Raw genomic sequence first — 23,299 nt, 5'->3', positions numbered from 1 at the left:
AACAATACATACTAGGGCCTTTTGGAGGGTGGAAAGAGAGAGAGTATCAGGAAAAATAACTAATGGGTAATAGGCTTAATTGAGTGATGAAATAATCTGTACAATAAACCCCCATGACAAAAATTTACCCATGTAACAATCCTGCACATGTAACCCCGAACTTAAAAGTTTTAAAAAAAGAAAAAAGTATACACAGAAAGAAAAAAAAAACGCATTTCCCCAAATCTCACCATCCAAAATGAATAATTATTTACACTTGGAGAAACCAATTCTTGTCACTTTAAAAAACACATGTACAAAAAGCAAAATGGATAAACAGAAAAAAAGTACTTTCAAATAATAGTCTATTCTACAATTTTAAATTAAATTATTTTATTGTAAATTAATATATACAAGTCATAGAAAGCTATACAAATTAACATCCTGTCTCCAGAAAAGATACAAATTAGGCTAACATCCTGACACCAAAAAAAACAGATAACTAGGAAACACTTCAAAGAAAATATTTGAGATAGTAATCAAAGAACAAGGAAGAATTTTCAAGATAAGCATGGTGAGTGTGTGTGTATGTTTGTGTAAGTTGTGTGGTTAGTGTGAGTGTAGGTAGTGTTTCTGTGTATCCAGAACATCAGGTACTATATTGGGAAGCAGCAGCATGAATCAATTTGTAAATTCCATGTAGTGGTACAGATGAGATGTAGACACAATGCAAGGAACTTAAATAAAGGAAACGAATTTGGTGAAGAAGTTAATGCAGTAATAGAGGGTTTTGAATGCCTTGAAAAGGCACCTCATTCTGTAGGTGATGTTGTGCAATGGAAGATTTTAATCAATGAAGGACCAATTTATGCTGTAGAAAGATGACTGGCAGTTGTTTGTAGATTAGAAGCGATGAATGGCGAAAGCAAAAATATAGTGATAAGGCCATCACAATTCTTCTAGTGAGAGATGATGCGATCTTTTGTTTTATCAACATTCTTGGTATTGCTTAGAGAACACAAACAATTCAGGGAAAAATAGTAACTGAAACATGAAAAAAAAATTGCCTGAAAGGAAGAGCAATATGGTTTCATTTAAGGAAGTTTGAACAGAAAGGATGTCTATTTTTAATATGAAAATTAAGTGCAGTGCAGGAATATAACGTGAGAACTAATAAGCAATTGCAACAAAATAATATCAAGGTGTCTGTCCAAAATTTACAGGTAATCGACTGCTGTGTTTCTGTATCGGGAAATTTTTTTATCTCGATAAGATACTTAACCTCTCAAAGGCATCTTTTGTTGATTAAATAAATGAAGCATAGTATCAAGATGATTTTTCTTTCTGGCCAGAACTACAGAATCAGGACTGATATACAGCAAAACTATTTGAGGAGTATAGCCATGAGAGTAACTTTGCAGTCATGTAAACTCTGTGATAGTCAGGGATCTGCAGTAAAGCTCTGAGCAAACAGTTTGACAGGTGTAAGGTGATTGGGGCACATTTAACCTACTATGGAAATTAATACCTTCTTTGAGATCATCATTCTCATTATTATCATTAATTCTAAGTACATATGTACCTTCAACTCTAAGAAGTTGGCACTATTACAACATCTCTCTCTCTCTCTCTCTCTCTCTCTCTCTCTCTCTCTCTCTGTCTGTCTCTTTTAAATCTCCGTTTTTCTCTCACATTCTTTCTAGCCCACGAGAAAACACGGCATTAAATATTTTCAGTTACTAGACTCAGTCAGTAACCAAGTCCCTACCCAATCTAATTTTGGAGCCAGTGCTGAATTCAAATATTGAAGATAACTCAAGGAAGGTTGAGAGTAAGCCTTTTTCTTCTGCCTGATTCCAAGGGATGGAACTGGAAAAGTGAGCAGATGGCTCTGGGCTTAATAGCAGAAAGACATCATCAATAGTATGTGCTGACCAAATACAATGGGTTTCTTTGAGATGACCCACCCAAGACAAGGTACTCAGTTTGGGAAAGGAGGAGGGATGGGTGGGTATCAGGGATGATTTATTTATTTTTTTTATTTTTGAGATGGAGTTTTGCTCTCATTGCCCAGGCTGCAGGGCAATGACCCAATCTTGGCTCACTACAACCTCTGCCTCCCCAATTCAAGCAATTCTTCTGCCTCACTCTCCCTAGTAGCCGGGATTACAGGCATCTGCCACCATGCCCAGCTAATTATTTTTTTTCGATTTTTAGTAGAGACAGGATTTCTTTTTCTTTTTCTTTCTTTCTTTTTTTTAATTGCATTTTAGGTTTCGGGGTACATGTGAAGAACATGCAAGATTGTTGCATAGGTACACATGTGGCAGTGTGATTTGCTGCCTTCCTCCCCATCACCTATATCTGGCATTTCTCCCCATGCTATCTCTCCCCAACTCCCCACCTCCTACAGTCCCTCCTCTATTTCCCCCCAACAGACCCCAGTGTGTAGTGCTCCCCTCCCTGTGTCCATGTGTTCTCATTGTTCAACACCCACCTATGAGTAAGAACATGTGGCATTTGATTTTCTGTTCTTGTGTCAGTTTGCTGAGAGTGATGGTTTCCAGGTTCATCCGTGTCCCTACTAAGGACACAAACTCATCGTTTTTGATGGCGGCATAGTATTCCATGGTGTATATGTGCCACATTTTCCCTGTCCAGTCTATCATCTATGGGCATTTGGGTTGGTTCCAGGTCTTTGCTATTGTAAACAGTGCTGCAATGAACATTCGTGTGCATATGTCCTTACAGTAGAACAATTTATAATCCTTTGGATATATACCCAGTAATGGGATTGCTGAGTCAAATGGAGTTTGTATTTCTAGGTCCTTGAGAAATCGCCACACTGTCTTCCACAATGGTTGAACTAATTTCCACTCCCACCAACAGTGTAAAACTGTTCCTATTTCTCCACATCCTCTCCAGCGTCTGTTGTCTCCAGATTTTTTAATGATTGCCATTCTAACTGGTGTGAGATGGTATCTCAGTGTAGTTTTGATTTGCATTTCTCTGATGACCAGTGATGATGAGTATTTTTTCATATGTTTGTTGGCCTCATGTATGTCTTCTTTTGTAAAGTCTCTGTTCATATCCTTTGCCCACTTTTGAATGGGCTTGTTTGTTTTTTTTCGTGTAAATCTGTTTTAGTTCTTTGTAAATTCTGGATATTAGCCCTTTGTCAGATGGGTAAACTGCAAAAATTTTTCCCATTCTGTTGGTTGCTGATTCACTCTAATGACTATTTCTTTTGCCATGCAGAAGCCGTGGAGTTTGATTAGGTCCCATTTGTCCATTTTGACTTTTGGTGTTTTGGTCATGAAGTCCTTGCCTACGCCTATGTCCTGAATGGTTTTGCCTAGATCTTCTTCTAGTGTTTTCATGGTGTTAGGTCTGATGTTTAAGTCTTTAATCAATCTGGAGTTAATTTTAGTGTAAGGTGTCAGGAAGGGGTCCAGTTTCTGCTTTCTGCACATGGCTAGCCAGTTTTCCCAACACCATTTATTAAACAGGGAATCCTTTCCCCATTGCTTGTTTTTGTCAGGTTTGTCAAAGATCGGATGGTGGTAGATATGTTGTGTTGCCTACAAGGCCTCTGTTCTGTCGCATTGGTCTATATCTCTGTTTTGGTACCAGTACCATGCTCTTTTGATTACTGTAGCCTTGTAGTATACCTTGAAGTCCGGTAGTGTGATGCCTCCCTCTTTGTTCTTTTTGCTTAGAATTGACTTGGCTATGCAGGCTCTCTTTTGGTTCCATGTGAAGTTTAAGGTCGTTTTTTCCAGTTCTGTGAAGAAGGTCATTGGTAGCTTGATGGGGAGAGCATTGAATCTGTAAATTACTTTGGGCAGTATGGCCATTTTCACAATACTGATTCTTCCTAACCATGACCATGGAATGTTTCTCCATCTGTTTGTGTCCTCTCTTATTTCGTTGAGCAATGGCTTGTAGTTCTCCTTGAAGAGGTCGTTTACGTTCCTTGTTAGTTGTATTCCTAGGTATTTTATTCTCTTTGTAGCAATTGTGAATGGCAGTTCATTCTTGATTTGGCTCTCTTTAAGTCTATTACTGGTGTATAGGAATGCTTGTGATTTTTGCACGTTGATTTTGTATCCTGAGACTTTCCTGAAGTTGCTTATCAGTTTCAGGAGATTTTGGGCTGAGACGATGGGGTCTTCTAGATATACAATCATGTCGAGAGACAGGATTTCACCTTTTGGCCAGGCTGGTTTTGAACTCCTGACCTCTGGTGAATCACCCAATCAGGCATGATTCTAAATGTTTTATATGTAAAGCTCACTAAATTTGTATAATAATGTTTTAAACAGGCCCTATTATTGTTATTCCCATTTTATACCTAAGGAAAATGAAGCTTTATCAGGTTAGGTAACTGATCCCATGCTGAAAGCTAGGAGCTGGGATTAAAACCCATGTAGCCAAGCTCCAGAGAGAGCTTCTCTCTAGAGATACTTCAAGCATCAGAACACATGGTTGAACTAAATGAGTTTTAAGTTCTCTTCTAACCTTGAGACTCAATGATTGTAAGCACTCAGCTGGCTGACACATTCTTATAGAATATCTCTACACAGTATCTCTTTGATAGTGCACTGTCACATTTGGAAATTCTTGAAAAGAACTATCTTTGAAGGTCATTCATTGGCAAGTGCTGTAATGTGAAGGGAATTGAAATCCCAATTTGAAGAAATGCTCCATTTGCATCTACATGCAGCTTTATGATTTATGACAGGGAGAGTTTTCAGCTAAGGTAGAGAGTTTACAGTGTAAGTGATTTTTCATTTTCCAATCTTAAAAGAACATAGAAATAAAAAAAATCAATACGTTTTAATTTTTATTAGAAAGAATAAATTTAAAGAACACTTCCAAAGTTTTCTTGTTGAACACACTAGTTTACTAATCTTTAGTTGCAGTCCCAATGTAGCAGGTAAATGAAGTATCTAAAAGTGACAACACAGAAACCATTTTAAACACTCAAAAAATTCCAATGTAGTAGTTTGCTAATCATGAGAATTCTCAAAAATACTCGTATTTGGCAACTTGGAGAAGCTCATCAATGCAAAAAATGATTATTGTGAAGATTCATAAACCTTTATGACATTTGTCACTCACTACACAACTTTCAAAATTGTATTTTTTGTTCATTACTTGAATTATTGTATATAGGAATGTCACTAGTAAAAGTGAACACAGTAAAATGTTGTGTGACTCACACCTCTACATAATGCAACAAATAAAAGATAATTCAGGAATAGAATTATATATATAAAATTATTCTTCAAATGGATTTTTATCTAAATATAATAAAGATGAGATATTTTACATTCTCATGGAATAACATTTTTCTATCTTCTCCCCTCAGTAAGCACAGAATAGCAGCAGCAGTTATTGAAATGAAGGCAGTCAGGAGATACCAGAGTGAAAGATAATGCACAACCCAGTTCATCTAAATAGGTTAGGAAATTTCATTTCCACCAGATAATAACTCCTAGAGAGTCAACTTTCTGTCTTAGCTGAGAACTCTCACGTCATAAATCATGAAACTGCCTGTAGATGCAAATGGAGCATTTCTTCAAATGAGGGTTTCAATTCCTTGGAATAAATCAAATAGAAGTTTTCGATTTTATTTCTCTGGGTCAGCATAGCTTGTCAGATTTAGTTATAATCAGTGTTATTAACATACCCACTACTATTATACACATCCAAATGACACAGCTTAGCAATAGGAAAGTATTCCTTGAGTAAAAGAGAAGTTTAATGAGCCACTGATTGATTCCTGATTCTAAACAGTTCTTAGAATATGAAGATAATCAAATAATAAGCAACTGTAAAGAAATTTAATTATAAAATTATGCCTAAACATACAAGTGTTCGTATTTCTCATTAGAAATTTCAAAATTCTATTTTTTTTAGAAAAACTAAAAATTTGTCCAAATTGCTCTTTTCTTCTGACCCCAGCCCACAGAATTTATGAATAGGATGATCATGAAGTAGAATTTTTAGACCTAGATCTTTTTACAACTCAAGTGATTACATAAGAGTTAAGTGAACAGTCTGAAGAAGCCAATCCGGAATGTCAAGATGCAAGGTTTCCATGTAATTGATATTGCTACACCATATCCTAGTAGAGTTCCTAATACACTAGACAATTATTAGGGCCATCTCATAACATTTTACCCACTTTAAAATACCTAGTGGTGTGGAATCTTCTATGTTGGCGCTCCGTCCCAAATTTCAAGTTGAACGATGTGGAGAGTAGGAAGAGAGAAGAAATTCCAATTTGACACATTTTCCAGAGAAACACCTGTGCCAGATTCTTGAAATGGCAATTGATTAACCACGTGGTAGCCAGAAAATAACTGCTCAACATTTTACAATCTTTGTTTTTCGAATGGATATATGACTAAATTTGAGTTTTTTACCTACCTGAATCCAATCTCAAATCCCATTTTCTTTTCTTTCTTTCTTTTTTTTTTTTTTTGAGACGGAGTTTCGCTCTTGTTACCCAGGCTGGAGTGCAATGGCGCGATCTCGGCTCACCGCAACCTCCGCCTCCTGGGTTCAGGCAATTCTCCTGCCTCAGCCTCCTGAGTAGCTGGGATTACAGGCACGTGCCACCATGCCCAGCTAATTTTTTGTATTTTTAGTAGAGACGAGGTTTCACCATGTTGACCAGGATGGTCTCGATCTCCTGACCTCATGATCCACCCGCCTCGGCCTCCCAAAGTGCTGGGATTACAGGCTTGAGCCACCGCGCCCGGCCTCAAATCCCATTTTCAAAAGCAAGTCTTACGTGTTTCTAAATATCTCTAATGCTAGTAAATAATTTAAATAACCAGGAATTATTTATTATAATTGCATGAAGGAGACTACTGTGGGTTTTAAGGAATTTTACAATATATATGTACTCTAGAAGCCAATTAAATTTTATATATATATATATATATATATATATATATATATACACATACAAATGATTTTGTTATATACATATATAGAACACAGCTATATAAAGAAAATTTCCTCATTTAATTAACAGCATTCATAAATATAAGCAAATTATTTACACTAAAGATGGGATACTACCTCTACTGAAACAATTTCAGCAGAAAAAGGTTATTAATAGCCATATATCAATAGTTGTATTAAATCCCTACTGCCAGCAATTTTATACTTGTCTCCCTCAGAGTTTCCAGATGGATGCTGGGTGAAATGAAATTGTGTTTTACAGAGGCAATTAGTTTATTCTTAGGATAATTTTTCAACAGTAAGAAGTATGTATACTTAGCAAGGAATTCATTTTGCTTTCCTGTGTGACAAATGGCAGTTCTTTGGTAGTGGGCCATTCAGCTCAAAATGCCAGCTGGCAAACAAATCAAGACTATTTTTTTTTCTTGGCATGTTGCCTATATGTTGAATGCAGAAGAGATGCTTTTAAAATTATAGTACTAAATAGAATCTTGGGTCCTGTCCTAGAAATGTATTAATAATTATGGAGATTTCAGATCACAGCATGGTGTGTGGTTAAAGTTCCAACTTACATGTATCTAATTTCTCTTTACTGCGATGGTGATCGTTGTTTCAGAACCTACCTACAGGTTATGTTAGGCAAAAAACTGATCTGAAGGTAGAGTCTTTGTATAATTTCATGACTATATTATATACATTTGAGCAAGAAATAGAGTGGAAACTTAAATGTCTTTAAATGTTTCAGGAAAGTGGAAATTTTAAGTATGAGATTAATTTTGGAAAATGCGTTATTGAGGCAAACACACTTGCAGTCCCCGAATTAGAGCTTTTTGTGTGGCTTCAATTGAAATTACTTTTCCATCTGCTTGGTGACATAGACAAAAGCTCTCCCAGTTACTTTCAGTATGTTGGTAAGGCCATTTTATCCCTCTGAGCATTTGTGCCCTTATCTATAACCATGATGTCAGTCATACCAATCTTACATGATAAATGGGATGCTATGCAAATAATAATAATAATAATAATTGGCCCATTTCCTGGCAAACGGTATGGGTTATTGTGCTTACTCGCATGCATGGGACATTTTTTTGAAACTTGGAAAATAAGCATCTTAACTACAATACATCAGGCATGATAAATGGTAAGCATTTATAAACATCAACTTATCTAGTCCACATTCCAGCCTCATATATATTAAAAGCAACAACAAACACTAAGGCTCTGAAATTTTAAATACCACGTCTAAGGTCCTACAGCTACAGAGGTGTTAGGTGGCAGATCTAGGGTTCAAATGTCTCTGCTTTCCTAACTCCATGCTCTCATATAATATGTTATTTTAGCTAATTGTTATAAATGTAATTTATAGGGACATACATATAAAAATATGCATTAATCATACATAAAGGAAATATAAAGCAATTTAATATTTATATAAATTGATTTCCTTTTATAATTTTCATAAAGTATATGTAGATGTAATATATACATATAATTTTCATAAAGTATGTTTATATGCTGTGTTACATATTCATAGATTTATTTTTATAAAAATACATATATATGAAAAGTGTATTTTCATAAATATATACTATATGAATATATATAACACAGCAGTTGCATAGATACGTGTCTGTGCTTGTGTGTATGTGTGTGTGTATGTAAATTGCTTTATCTTGATTACTTCTATAGCAAAGTTCTTGATTACTCACAATGTTTCCCAGTCTTGATTGCTCACTTTCTTGGAGACCACACTGGTGTATCTGAAAGGTACTGGGCTGGGAGGAAGAGAGACAGGTCCCATTTCAGATTGTAACTTTACTTCCCTCATTTATGAAATGGTGTTATGTCTAAGGACTATTCAGGTTCTAGGAAGGTACTATTTTCTAATACTGTGCTGTGGTGAGAGAAGGAAGATGAGCATCAACAGACATTTCAGAAACATACCATCTGCCATGACTTTTACAACAATTCAAAAAGAACGATAACAACCGAAAAATTTCTGATCAAAGGCGCGACTGAATTTATGAATTTGATTTTCATGCAAATTCAGTTCTGAACATGAAGTGAGTCATGAAATGGAATTTGAAGGGGTCGTGCTCTGTGCTCATGACTGACTGAAACATCCATCTGCCCAACTCTCTACCCAAGCCCCCATGCTCACAAAGAAGACCTCATTCAAGCTGATGTTTATCAGCTGCTGTAAAATGGAGTTAATCATTTGAAAATAGGAAAATAAAGTTATCTTTAGACTGGTAATGAAACTCCTATTTGTTTTGGAGACTTTTCTCCCATTGGGCACATTAAAACATTACAAAATCTTACCTATTAAAAATTGTATGCAAATATATTTTAGGAATATGCTGGATTGCCTAAGTTTGTAGAGAATCAGTAAAAATTCTGATTTGTTGCTAAAGGTGTTATGAAAGTTTACAAAAAATAAGAAAAGAGAAACAAGAGGAAAGCTACATTAGTATAGAAATTTAACATCTTTTATTCAAATAAGAAAGATGATAAAACAAAATATCTTTAATACATATATTTGCAATTTTGTTTTAACTTTAATGTATAGAAGTTTTAATGATTTAGTAAAGCTGAGTTTTCAAGGTTAGTGAATCATTTGTTTTAATTGAACTGCTTAATCATGTTAATAGTTTTCAGATCATATCTCCAAATGATAGTCGTAGTGTTTCAGTTGAGATTAGTCTTCATTCTTCAGTCCAGATAAACATAACTCTCAAACTGAAGAAAATAATTGATGCTATAATTTACATCACTTTTAAATTATTACTTCTATTTTATATTTCACCTCATTATATGAATGATTGAGAAGTTTCAAGGGACAGAATTTGTTCCAAAAGTCAAAATAATAATTTTGTCTTGCAAATTCAAAACCAATTTATTATTGTATCTTTCTATAAACAGACTATGTCTTGTTTATTGGCTTTGATAAGTTTGTCCCACAAATGCATATTATTGCATGTGTCATAAAGACCATGAAATTAAAAAATAAGAAATTTGTATACAACTCCTCAAACTGATTTCAGTGTCATAGGTCTTTTATATCTAGACATCTGAAATAAAAATCTCAACCTTAAGTAATGACTAAGAAATATCACAGTTATAAGAACAGCTTTCATATTGTAAATTTGATTTGTAAAACATAGATTCTCTTAGCTCCTCTCTGTTGCTTTTCCCATTGAAACAGAGTAGTATTGTTGTTCCTATCACTGTAATAGCCAGAATAGTACTTGTAATATTGTATTTCTAGACTTTGTTTATGTTTTTAATTTATTTTCTTTGCCATCATTGTATTAACATCTTTTAATCATAGGCCTGGATATTTACTTTTCTGACAGCAGGGTATTATTTATTCAGAACACATAGTTTTCATATTAGCCAAAGCTTTCTGAAATCATTCTTGTGTGTTAGTTGAATATGTAATTAGGCATTTTTCAAAAGACACAATAATTACCCAGCAGAAAATGCTGCCATTTCTATTTCTTAGTTTTAACATACACAGAGTGGTTAGTAACAATAGCAGAAGTGAAAGATGCAAACACTCTGAATTTTAAAGTAAGCTTCCTATTGAGGCATAACCTATGTAAAGGAAAAGGCACAAACTGTAACTATACAGTTCAATGAATTTTCACAAAGTGAAGATATCCAGGGAGCTGCTGCAGAACATTACCAGTCCAATTCTTTGTAGTTATTACGTATCCATACGTAACTCCAGTGCTAACTTCTACCAGCATTGATCAGTTTTACTTCTTTCATTAGCATTATATGAATAGAATTATAAGGTAAGAACTGTTTTATTTTTGGCTTGTTTTGCTCAACATTATATTTCTGAGTTATATCCTTGTTGTTGCATCTGACATTGATTGATCACCCTTCATTCCTCTGTAGTACTGCTTTGTGTGAATATACAAGAAAGATACGGCCCTTGATGGATGAGGATGTTCATAATGGGGCTGAAGTAACTAAATGATACACCTGGTTCACGTATTAAATTTAGACCTGTGTGATATGTGAAAAAGGGACTGCAATGGGTCACAGCATAGCTGTCAAGAACAGTTGTAAGACATTGGGACAGCTTGGAAGGTGACCTAAGGGCAGAGGCAATTGGGAGATTCGAAAATATTTTTATGTAAACTGCAAGGTTTTTCTAATTACTAGGGTGTGGGAGGCAAGAGTGGGAAAACTGTGAAGAGTGACTTTTTTTATCAACCGGGTGGATGGAAGTTCATTTTATTAAGATTACTATCAGAATATTAATAATATCAGTATTCCCCTCCTGAGCTTGTGAAATAATCAGATGTGTTTGACTAAGCATTTGACTAAATGGACTTGAAGTTCATTAGGGCTGGAAATGTAAGATTTGAAGCTATTGATATTATTTGTATTGGTAGTATTTAAAGCCATGAGAATGATCACTATCATCGAGGAGGAAAATAGAGTTGAAAGAGGAGATCCTAGACTGAGCCTTGCAAAAATTCAATTTTAGGGACCATATGAAAAGAGAACCTTGAAAGAGAGACAGACTCAGAAGAATTTCGGTTATAGGAGAAAGGGTGGTTAGGGTGATGATGGAAAAGTCAAAAGAGAAGAGTGTAAGGAGGAGAAGGGGAACAATGGAATCAAATGCTGTTGGGTGTGTGGTAAGATAAGGACTGAAAAATGCCTATTCGATGTTACAAAATGGGTATCTGAGTTTGTCGGCCAGATTGGAGTGAGACATGAATGACAGACTGAAGACACCATGTGTGCAGAATACTCTTAAGAAGTTACCAATAAAGGGAAGTGGACTATTCATTGGTATCTGGAGGTGTGTGGATTGTTTTTCAAGTTAGAAATGATAAAGTACATTGGAATGCTGACAGGAATGACTTAATTGAAAGAGATACAAGATACTGTACAGATAGACAGATCACCCAAGCCAAAGAGAACTCATTCTTCAGTAGTCATCATTCGAAGTTCCAGAACCAACTTCCCAGTTGCCACATTTCAGCTAAGAGGTTGAACTTTCCCAAGGTGTGGCTTAAAGGCTTCCCAAGTTACTTCTTAATCACCCAGACCCTTGCAGGTCACCTGAGATAGCACATGGCACAGAGACCACTCAACCAACAAGCAGAGCATTTGCAATCACAGTGCCAGGAGAACAATAAACACCCTCCCCTGTGCTTTGCATCACCCATTACCTCAAGAAAGAGTCCAATCATCCGTAGACCAGAGCACTGATGAACTTTGTTTCATTGCTCATTCTTCAGGTCTCAGGTGAAAGACAATTTATCATGGCGACTTCTCTGTGGACTGAAAGAATTTAGAGACGAAGCTCTGTGTTTTGTTCTCCCACTTACCTAATATTGATTCAATAAATATTTGTTAAACACGTACTTAAGTTCCTAGGGCACTTTGTAATGCCTAACCCACGGTAGATGCTATGAGAAAATTCATAAAATAAATCAAGAAATTAATAAATGAATAAAGTCTAATGGGAGAAGTAATCAGCGTTGTTTCTTGTGGTAATTATCTCTCTGGAGCACATTTAAAAATTCTCCCGAGCTTTGATATTTAATGTACTGAGAACAATGTTTGGTCATATGTTTTCTTACTTTTCAAAAAATTACACCATCTTTATTTATTAAGAAATCCCTCAAACAATTTAAATACATTCTTTTGTGCAACAAACTAATTTTTCCCTAAGCTCACATGGCATACCAACATAAGCAGCATGTAAGTCTATGAAATTATAAATTGTGTAGTATTCACTCAAAAAATATTACAGTGACTAACTAGGGCTTCAGTCAAGAAGGAAGAAACCCTGAATTACTGCCTTAACTAAATATCTCTCTAGAATTATTCAAAAAGCTATTTATACTTGAATATATAGACATTATTCAATATGGGTATAAAATAATCAAATTAGGCACCTAGAAAGTATATTTTCTATTTTCTGACATCAGGGTGATGATGTTTTGTGACAGATAAATCCAAAGGTGGATATCTGGAGTCTTGCATTTCCTTCTTAACATATATAAATATATCAAAGCTACACTTTATTTACCATTAACTTGTTTCTTTCTTTACTAAAATTGCAATACCATCCTCCCTCCCTATTGTACAGTCTGAGAGTCCAGTGGATGTCACTGTTAGTTATACTATGAAACTTTTTCTAACTTTGCTTCCAGTTGCATGTGGTTTGAAAGAAGAAGCCATGCTCAATTTGTGTTTTCTATCCAGATTTTAGAATAGCATCTGGCCTGTAGGAGAAGCATAATATATTAATTAAGTGAATGAATGAATAAAGGAATGTATGAAGATCTCCCAGCATCAATACAGGAGCAATAACTTGAATGGTGAAGTAATGGCCCAGGGCCCAAAACTATCACTGAGGCCTAGTGCTACATGTTCTTTAGAACATTATGAGTTCAACTAAGAGAGGCTGTATGGAATTTAAAAGTATTTTCCTGCCCAGGATTCATGAGGATGGTCTAGCATTAGGCATGCTACGAGAGTTGCATTTGCATTCACTATCCATTCTGCCGTTGTTTTTCTCTGCCTGATTTGTGGTTTCACCTCCACATCTTAGTAGGGTTCAGAATGGTGACATCCATGATAGTTGAAAGATTTCATTTGCCCCTTCCCCTCCTCTGTTCTACCCTGAGACTGGGGAAGACTTCAAGCATCAGCCTCACATTTACTGAAGACGTTGGATTTGAACCATTCTTCTCAAATACACAGATATGATGGGGATGAGATGGGATTACAGAGGAGTTCATAGCAAGCCTGCAACTGCCTTAAATCTATCCTCCTTAAGTTAATAGTTCAAGCTTGCCAAATTTGATGTTTGCACTTCTGGCTTCAATTTAATTGATGTCTCTATCAAGCCTAGTCATACTCCTTTACTGAGTGTCAAATTTTCATCTATTATGCATTTATTTATTTTTTTGGTCAATCAATTTGGATGTTGACTCTAAGCCAGCCAGTATTCGAATACCTGAGGTATCTTAGTAAACAAACACAAAATAAAATCTCTATGAGGATAGATCTTATGTCCTGAGGTTGGAGGCTAGGAGAAGATATGAGAAATAAACACATAAATGAAAGTGCAGATAGTCAAGCAAAAATCTTAAAGAAAAATAAAAAGGATAAGAGGGATAAAGGGCCAGAGATATGGGTCAAGATAGCCATTTTATTTATAGTTATCAGAAATATGTCATGGTAACAAAATGATATTTGAAATGAGACCTGAGAACATGAAGAAACATAACGTGGATATCAGAGCAACGTGACTTCCAGGAGAATTGAACAGCATGTGCACATGCACAGAGGTGAGAGCATGATGGATATATCTGCAAGAAGGATGATCTGGATGAAGTGGTATGAACAAATGAGATGGTAAATAATGTTATAAAGTAGCAGGTGGCTGGATTATATGGGACCCATAGGCCACAAATGGTTTTACTTTTACTTTATTGAAATGATCTCACTTATAATACAAAACTGGATGCTCTATGGAAAACAAACATAGGGGATGAAGAATGCAGAGAGAATGAATGGTTAGCCAACTACTGCAAAAATCCAATGAGATAATATTGGATCAAGAAGTTAATTATGGAGGTACTGAAAATGGTTGGATACCAAACATACTTCGAATGAACAGCTGACTAGTTTTATTGGTGGATTGGTTGTGGCTTGTAGCAAATTAAATGGATTTAAACAAAAAACAAAAAGAACTACAGGGTAATTCCAAGTTTTTAGCCAAAGTAACCGAAAAGATGGCAGTATTGTTTACTAAGGTTGGAGAGACCACAAGAAATCAGGTTTTGTGTCAGAGGGTAGAATTCTTACCAGCATCCAAGCTGTATTGCCTAGAACATTAAATAGGTAGCCTAAAATGCGGAAGTCATATTAATTTTTGTGTGTTTCAAAATATCAATAAAAAACTTATGTAAGTAGAAAACTATCTCTACCAATAATACGTGTGTGTGCATGTACACATGTTACTGCAAATAAAACACACAAGACCAACAAAAAAGCATTTAAACTTGAAGAAATTCTAGTTTTTACTTCAAAGAACAGGTAACTTTTCCACTGATTTGATTTTTGACGTCTAGGCCGTGGTGCTTGATATGGTCAGATTCTTCTAACTTGTGACATCAAATTACTGAATATATGAATAAGTACCGAAAATAAACATTCTGCTTCCTTAACATTTTTCTCTTGGCTTGGGTCTTCTTTGGGAAAATAACCAAGCTGCAAATAGCAGCTGCATTCTGACTGCTAAACTGTCACGAGACCAAAAACAAACTATGTAACATGCTTGAGAATAGAGTAGTTCCTGCTCTGGTGGTTATGCAGGGATGACATAACAGCTCCAGGACACACATGAGCTCAAGGCCTTGCCATATACCTGTGATGGAAGGTGTGCTTTTCTCCATTCTCAAATGAAGGCTCAAATAATGAATGTCCAGGCACGTCAACAATTTATCACATTGTTTCCTTGCATTAAGAGACAGGGTAAGGCCAACTCTGAGGAGGATACAGTCACTAGAATCTCTCTGAGCAGTCCATCTTACTCTTCTATTGTTATCCTCTTAATTACCGTCCTTTTTTTCTCGACCAATTACAGTCGTTTGTGATGATATGGGATGAATAAAGTGTGAAATACAAAGAGGAACGTTGTCATATAGTGCCTTTGTATAGATAATAGATTGCAAAAATTGCAGTATGAACACTTAGATTTCTGTGTGTAATCTCCAAGAAAATTAAAACTAAAAAATGGTAAAAATCGGTGACACTGAGGATATAAATTATAGATTAGAAGAATTTTACTTTTCATGGTAAGTATTTTGGCACTGTGTATTTTTTAAATGTGCATTGACTGCTTCGATGATGTATATTTTTAGGTAAATAAAAAGGGAATTTTAAAATTTGATGTCAATTAAATAAGCACTGTAAGCTATGAATAGCTAATTATACCCTTAGCCATATATAAAGTCAGTAATATAATGAGTTAGTCTCAAAATGTCAACACAGCATTAACAATTGCAAAAAAAACCCCACACACGCAAAAAACTACGTGGTGCACTTTAATGGAAATGTCCATAAGCAATTATCTGCTGTTCTTTGATCTTTTATTCTAAGAGGTTGAACTAAGACTAAATGGTCAATAAAGGTCTGTAGATTGAAAAAATTGGAAGGTTCTGAAACTAGGATTCAGTCTTCATTAGAGACTCATTGGAAGGGCCAATTAAATTCTGGAAAGCACAAGAAATGTTTGTGATATCACAAAGTTCATTTTTATAAAGTTTATTTTACATTTAAAACTATGCCATGCTTAATATACTAGCATCTTTTATTTTACTGGAAATATACAATTCTAATTTCTGTGTAAACCCTATTGCCAGTCTGTTATTATATAACACAGAAGTGATATTTCTAGAGGAATCTGTAGGGATATTTGTTACCAAAACTATTACCCAGAATCTGAACAACCTTCTTAAATTAGTGTCAGGCCTGTTGTGTCAGGTGGGCAGGGTCCTCCCTTTCAACATGCAAGAAATAAGCTTAATGCTCTTGTAGTGGCAAAGGCACAGACCTGTGTTATTGGGGTTCATCAATTGAATGCACCCACATAGGATCTGAGGGAGAAACAGAAATTCAGAAGGAGTGGAAACATCAATGTCATTAATTATTCAGTAGTGCAGGTGTTCAAGTCCAGAGTGGCCTTGGTTGTTTTTCCCACTGCCTGTCCTCTCTTTCAGTTCCTGACAGTTGACTAAGCCTTATTTTCTGACCTTCCAGGCACTTTTGTAAGTTTTCAGATGTACCTCTTAAGCGTTATTTTCCTACTTAAGTTATCCAGAGTTATTTTCAGTTGGCTGCAACCAAGAAGCATTAGCAATAAAATATTGTAATTATGACATACTAGAGTAAAATGAACTTATGTGCATGCAAGTTAATTATCAGTATATAGACTTTAACGATTATTAGCTACAACTTGAGTTTTGCAGGGCAAGTAATAGGGGTGTCAGAGCAAACAGAGTAACTAAAAATGATTTTCAAAGGAACACAACTGCTTTGTAAGGGAATTAGAAAACATTTAAGGGCTCATGTGGTGTTTGATTTTATATGTCAACTTGACTGTGGTACAAGTCCCCGGACATTTGTTCAAACATTATTCTGGGTATTTATTTCTTTGAGGGTGCTTCTGGATGAGATTAACATCTGAATTAGTAGACCCAGCAGAATAGATTGCCCTCCCTAATGTGATTGGGCCTCATCCAAGTGTAGAGGAGTTGACTTGTCTGCCCATTGGAATGAGATGTAAAGGAGAAGTCACAATTCACGTGTTCCTTTTCACTACTGAAGAATACAACTACGTAGAGCAGCCCTGACCAATTTAAATACAGTGTGAGTCACACATGTAATTAAAAAGTTTCTGGCCAGGTGCAAAGAATCACTGTACTTGGGTCACACCTGTAACCCCAGTAATTTGGGAGACTGAGGCGGGCAGCTAGTGAAGTCATGAAGTCCTGAAATTTTCTTTGATGGAAGACTTTTAATTACTGATTCAATCTCCTTACTAATTTTTAGTCTGTTCTGATTTTCTATTTGTGATTCAGTCTTAATTGCTCATATGTTTCTAGGAGTTTAGCTATTTTTCTAGGTTATCCAATCTATTGGCATATAATTATTCCTAGGAATTTCTAATGATCTTTTGTATTTCTGTGGTCTCAGAAGTAATATATTCTCTATCATTTCTGATTCTATGTATTTGAGTCTTTTCTTTATTAATTTAGATGAAGTTTTGTCAATATCTTTTATGTTTCAAAACAATAACTCAGTTTTATTTTTTTTTCTAGTGTCTTTTAGTCTCTATTTAATTTAATTCTTCTCTGATCTTTGTTGTTTACATCCTTCTACTAAGTTTGGGCTTAGTGTGTTCTTTTTTTCCATTCTATGAGGTGTAATGTTAGATTATTTATTTGAGATATTTCTTCCTTTTTTATGTAGGCGTTTATTACTATTTTCTGTTAGAACTCCTTTTGTTGCATCCCATTACTTTTGTATGTTTAACTTTTCATTTTCATTCATCTCAAAATATTTTTAAATTTCCCTTTTGATTTCTTTTTTGACCCCTTCATTGATGAGGATTGTGTTATTTAATTTCCACGTATTTATACATATTCTAATTTTTCTCCTGCGATTGACTTCTAATTTTATACCATTAGGTTTGGGAAAGATGATTTTTATGATTTCAATCTTTTTAAATTGGTTAAGAGTTGTTTTGTGGCCTAAGCTGTTATTTATCCTGGAGAATATTTTATGTGTGATTGAGATAAATGTGTATTCTGCTGCTGTTGGATGTTATGTTCTGTGTATATCTGTTGGTTCTATTTAGTGTAAAGTATGGTTTAAGTCCAGTTTTTTTTTTGTTTGTTTGTTTTTGTTTTTGTTTTTTTTTTTTTAACTGATTTTTCTGTCTAGATGATATATCCATTGTTAAAAGTGATGTATGGCTATCCTTCATAATTATTGCATGACTCTATTTTTCCTTTCAGATATCTTAATATTTGCTTCATCTATTCAGTTGCTCCTATTTTGGGTGCATCTATATTTACAGTTGTTACATCATCTTGAGAAATTGTCCCTTTTAATATTATTTGACAGCCCTCTTTATCACTTGTTCTAGTTTTTGACTTAAAATCTATTTTTTTTTCCTGATACAAGCACAGCTATCTTGGTTTCCATTTGCATGGAAAATCTCTCATTCCTTCATTTTCAGCCTGTGTGTGTCCTTATAGGTGAAGCGAGTCTTTTTAGGATCGTCGTAAAATTGGATCTTATTTTATCAATTGAGACACTAAATGTTTTTGTTGTAGATTTTAGTCTGTTTACTTTATTGATAGATATTACTGCCATTTTGATAATTGTTTTCTGGATGTTTTGTGGATACTTTGTTCTTTTCTTCCTTTCTTGCTCTCTTTTTAAATTTATCTTTTAATTCTTTTCTCTTTATCTTTTGTATATCTACTATAGATTTTTGCTTTGTAGTTACCATGAGGCTTATGTAAAACGTTTTAGAATTGTAACAAGCTCTTTTAAGCTAATAATAACTTTACTTCAATCACATATAAAAACTACAATCCCCTTGAATAGTATGCTTCTGAGATCACAATTTATATCTTTTTATTTATTAAGTTGTCATAGCTACAATTATTTTTAATACCTTTGTTTTCTAAGACAATATACTTACCACTTCTTGTGAGTTTTATACCTTTGTATGCTTTTGTTTTACGAGTTACTGTCATTTTCTTTCAACTCAGAGACCTCCCTTGTCATTTTGTGTAAAACAGGTCTGGTGATGATGAACATCCTCAGCTTGTGTCCATCTGGGGAAGTCTTTATCTCCGTTCCATTTCTGGACAAGTTTTGCTGGGTCAAGCATTTTGGTTGGCAGTTTGTTTTTCTTTCACCACTTTAAATATATCATGCTACTTTTCCTTAGCCTATAAGGTTTCTGCTGATAAATCAACTGATAGTCTGAGGGAATTTCCTTGTATGTCATTGGCCTCTTTTCTCTTGGTGCTTTCAACATTCTCTGTTTACGTTTTATGTTTTTGTGTGTGTTTGTAATCTTTGATTGGAGTTTGATTCTATTTCTTGGTAAAGTATTCTTTGGACTGAAGCTTATTGGAAAAAATTGAGCTTTATATGCCTAGATTCTCATATGTCTACCTACATTTGAGAATTTTTTAGCCATTCTTTTTCTGAATAAGCATTATAGCCCTTTCTGTCTTTCTCTTTATTTTGCACCCATTAGGCAAAAGTTAGCCCTAATGATGGTGTTCACAAATCTCATAGTCTTCCTTCATTCATTTTCATTCATTTTTTCCTCTCCTCTGACTGGGTGTGTTCAAATTATCTGTCTCTGAGTTCACAGATTCTTTTTGTTTGCTCGATCAAGTCTGCTGCTAATGTTTTCTATTGCATTTTAAATTCCATTCCCTGTTTTTTTCAGCTACAAAATTTTTCTTTGGTTCTTTTTTATGATATCTATCTTTCTACCGAACTTTCAATTTTGTTTACATATTGAATTTCTGTTTTTATTGAATTACCTATCTGTGTTCTGTTGTAGCTCACTGAGCTTCCATTGAACAGTTATTTTGAATTGTCAGGCAATTTGTCTATCTCCGTTTCTTTGGAGGTGGTTAGTGAAATATTTCTGTGTTCTTTCCATGGTGTCATGTTTCTTGATTTTTCATGATCCCTGAGTCCTGTGTTTTTTTTTTAATTAACATTTGAAGAAGTCATCTCCTCCAGTTTTTACTGACTGACTACAGAAGAGAAATACCTTCACCAAACAACTCAGGAATTTCAAGGCTCTTTCAGACTTTTTCTATAGATGTGCCAATGTACACTTCTTGTTTTCTCTGGAGAATTCTTAATGTTGTATGCCTTCTCTTGAACATCCAAAGCTGGTGCTGATACCCTTCTGCTGTTTCGGGGGTGGCACCCTAAAATACTCAAGTTCGTGTGCTTTCTCCCAATCATGCAGAGTTGGGACATCTGTCTGTACCAGTTGTTTGCAGTTGCCACTCACAAAGGTGTTTCTGATGATCTGGCCTGTGTGAAAGAGTGAGGCACATTGAGTATTTAAACTCTTGTGAACTCCTTCTAAGTGCCCAACTCCTGTTGGCTAGTTAGAAGGAGTTCACAGGTGAGGCTTGCTAAGTGACTGGTGGGAGGGCTTCTTGATGGAGTCCGTGGAGTGTTTGGTAGGTTCTGGAGCTTTGCTTCTCTGCTCCCAGCCTCTCTCAGCCGCTTAACCATGGTGATTCCTTCAATATTTCGGGTAAGATGAGAAAATGTGGGCCTCTTGGGCAATACCCCACATAGCTGAAGGTGCCAGATACTCCCACTATGCTCTCACTTTCCCTTGTGGGAGAAACAGCAAACCAGTAGGGTCTCTCTCTGTGCTGAGCTATGCTTTCTCAGGGGTAGAAAACTTCTTTTTTACCGTCTTGCTGACTTCACCTCTGTACATACCTTTCAGATGTTTTATTTAAAGTTTAATAATAAATAGGTATGGAAAATAAATGTCCAAAATGTATATGAGATTCATGTTCTGATGACATACATTTAAAATATGTTATTTATCTGCTTCATGTATTACTTCAACAAATATTAACTGTAAAATTTGTTTCAGGCTTGAATCAGACATGCAGCATGCTGAGAATAAAGTGATTAAGACATGTGTAATCCTTATCCTTGAGGAAACAAAATGTGTTTCTTTTAGCTAGGCAGATGAAATTAATAAAACCTCGGGCATGAGAGGAGTTATACTGAAGAGTTTAGCCTTTTCCCAGAGACTTGGGAAAGCAGATAGAGAATCTAATTGATGTAATTACATGTTTATATAGGAAACGTCACTCTGGTTTTACATAAAAATGAAGGGAGGGGAAAAAGAGTGAGAGTGAAGTGTTGAGATCAGAATGAAGTTGGTACAGTCAAGGGTGGAATTTGATAGCTCTCAAATCAGGGCTCATGACTAGGAATTAAGAAAACGAGATGAATTTTAGAAATACTTATTATGTGAACTTGCCTGATTTGGTTAGTAGATACAGCAAAGGTAAGAAAGGAAAAAGAGGTTTACAAAAAGCTTTATAGCAAGTTAAATTAAGTGGGCACCCAAGTGAAACATTTAACCAACAATTTATATATAGTCTTGTAACATCTTAGAGAAGGAAGCTTTCACTTGTCAGTTCATATATATAGAATCATAATGAGTCAATTGATGTTATTGTGTTGATTTAGTATTTATACTTTAAGGAAATATGAGGCAATAGCTCCTATTAAGAACTTTTCTCAATTTTCACAGAAAAGGTTTTGAAACCTAGTATATTAGCTATGGCTTAAAACAACACAATTTATCATCTTATGTTTTCTGTGTCATGAGTCAAGGCATAATTTAGTTAGTGTCTCATTTAAGGGTTTAACAAAGCTGTGATCAATATGTTAGCCAGAGTAGTCTCATCTAAGGCTCAACTGGAGGAGACTCTCCCATTAAGCTCATGTGATTGTTGGCAAAATTCAGTCTTCTTGCAAGTTATCAGACTGAGAGTTCTGACTTTTTCACCCGCTGCTGGGCAGAGGCCACCATAAGTTGGTTGTCACGTGGCCTTCTCTATATTCTAACTTACAACATGGCAGCTGGCTTCTTCAAAGCCAGCAAGGGAAATGATGTCTCCTAGGGAGATAGTTGTTGCAGTCTTACATGCCGTAATTACATATAGGATGTCACTTTCGCTGTATTCTCAGGTTAGAGGAAAATCACTAGTCTGACCTGCACTCAGAGGGAGAAGATGACGCAAGAGCAAAAGCATGAGATGGAAACCATGGGGCCATAGGAGAGTCTGCCACAGAAAGAGGAGCACAAATCCTGTGAGTCTCTAGATTGTGTTTTTCCAATATATGCTCAAAGATTTTAGGATAAAATGGTACCTAAACCAAAATAATAGTATATTATGAACATATCTTTCTTGTTTCAACCTGTCTTACATGTTTGCTTTCCAATATATCAAAGGTTCTGTTTGTAAACCTCAAATAAGTAATTATCCAGATATAGTTGACTCTTAGAAAAGACAAAATTTTTTCTCAAAGCAGTGAAAAGTGTGCTTCGCAGCTCGGGACATACTACTTTGAGCAAAGAAAATAGAAGCTTAGAAAAAAATGTGCCTAAGTATCAGGGTGTCTTATAATTCAATTCAAATTCTTGAAGCTTCTTTCTATTCTAATATTCTTTGGTATGATCCCTGATGAGTATTCTGTGTATATGGTTACACAAACAGGCTTAAGTTTGGGACAGCTTTAATACTGGCTGGCAAGAAATTTATAGAAGAGATGAAAGAGCTATTCTTACTGTTGCTTGTTCATCTTTTCTACTAAGTCTTACTGAGCAGAATGCGAGAAATACAGTAACTCCTAATCCACATCACTTAAGCAGTGCATGTAGACTTCATGTATTGTCATTTCTAAAATTTGTCTCTAAAAACAACTATGTCAACGCTACCAATGTGGCAACCCATTTAGTGTTGTATAATGCTTTTCATTCCTTAGTTCTCTATTGGCTGTGTTCTTGCTTATCGAAGACCAACTACAAAAGACAGTTTACTTGCATTTTTTTCTTCTTTTCCCTTAGTTTCACATTGGTTGGGTAGAGGAAGCAACTCCCAAGTGTTTCTGTAATAACTTAGCTCAGAATTCTAAGTATATGAAAATGCAAAATCCTGCAGTTCTGTCCAGTTGTTTAATTTCACATACACAAAATGAT

General features: G+C 35.2%; 1 protein-coding gene across 3 annotated transcripts in view; it reads left to right on the top strand.

Moving 5' to 3' along the window:
* CNTNAP4 (contactin associated protein family member 4) overlaps positions 1-22,422 on the top strand; it is a 369,359-nt gene extending 346,937 nt beyond the window's left edge. For 2 of the 3 annotated variants that reach the window (XM_074404947.1, XM_074404931.1), the window contains one exon: positions 22,288-22,418. The gene's annotated coding sequence lies outside the window, so the exon portion shown is untranslated. Of the gene's footprint in view, positions 1-22,287 lie in introns of all 3 variants that reach the window. The other variant, XM_074404960.1, reaches the window with a different exon arrangement.
* The last annotated feature ends 877 nt before the right edge of the window (positions 22,423-23,299 follow it).

This window comes from Saimiri boliviensis, chromosome 1 (assembly GCF_048565385.1).
Source record: "Saimiri boliviensis isolate mSaiBol1 chromosome 1, mSaiBol1.pri, whole genome shotgun sequence".
NCBI lineage: Eukaryota > Metazoa > Chordata > Mammalia > Primates > Cebidae > Saimiri > Saimiri boliviensis.
Note: the sequence above shows the minus strand (reverse complement) of the source record. Positions and strands in the feature narration are given on the sequence as shown.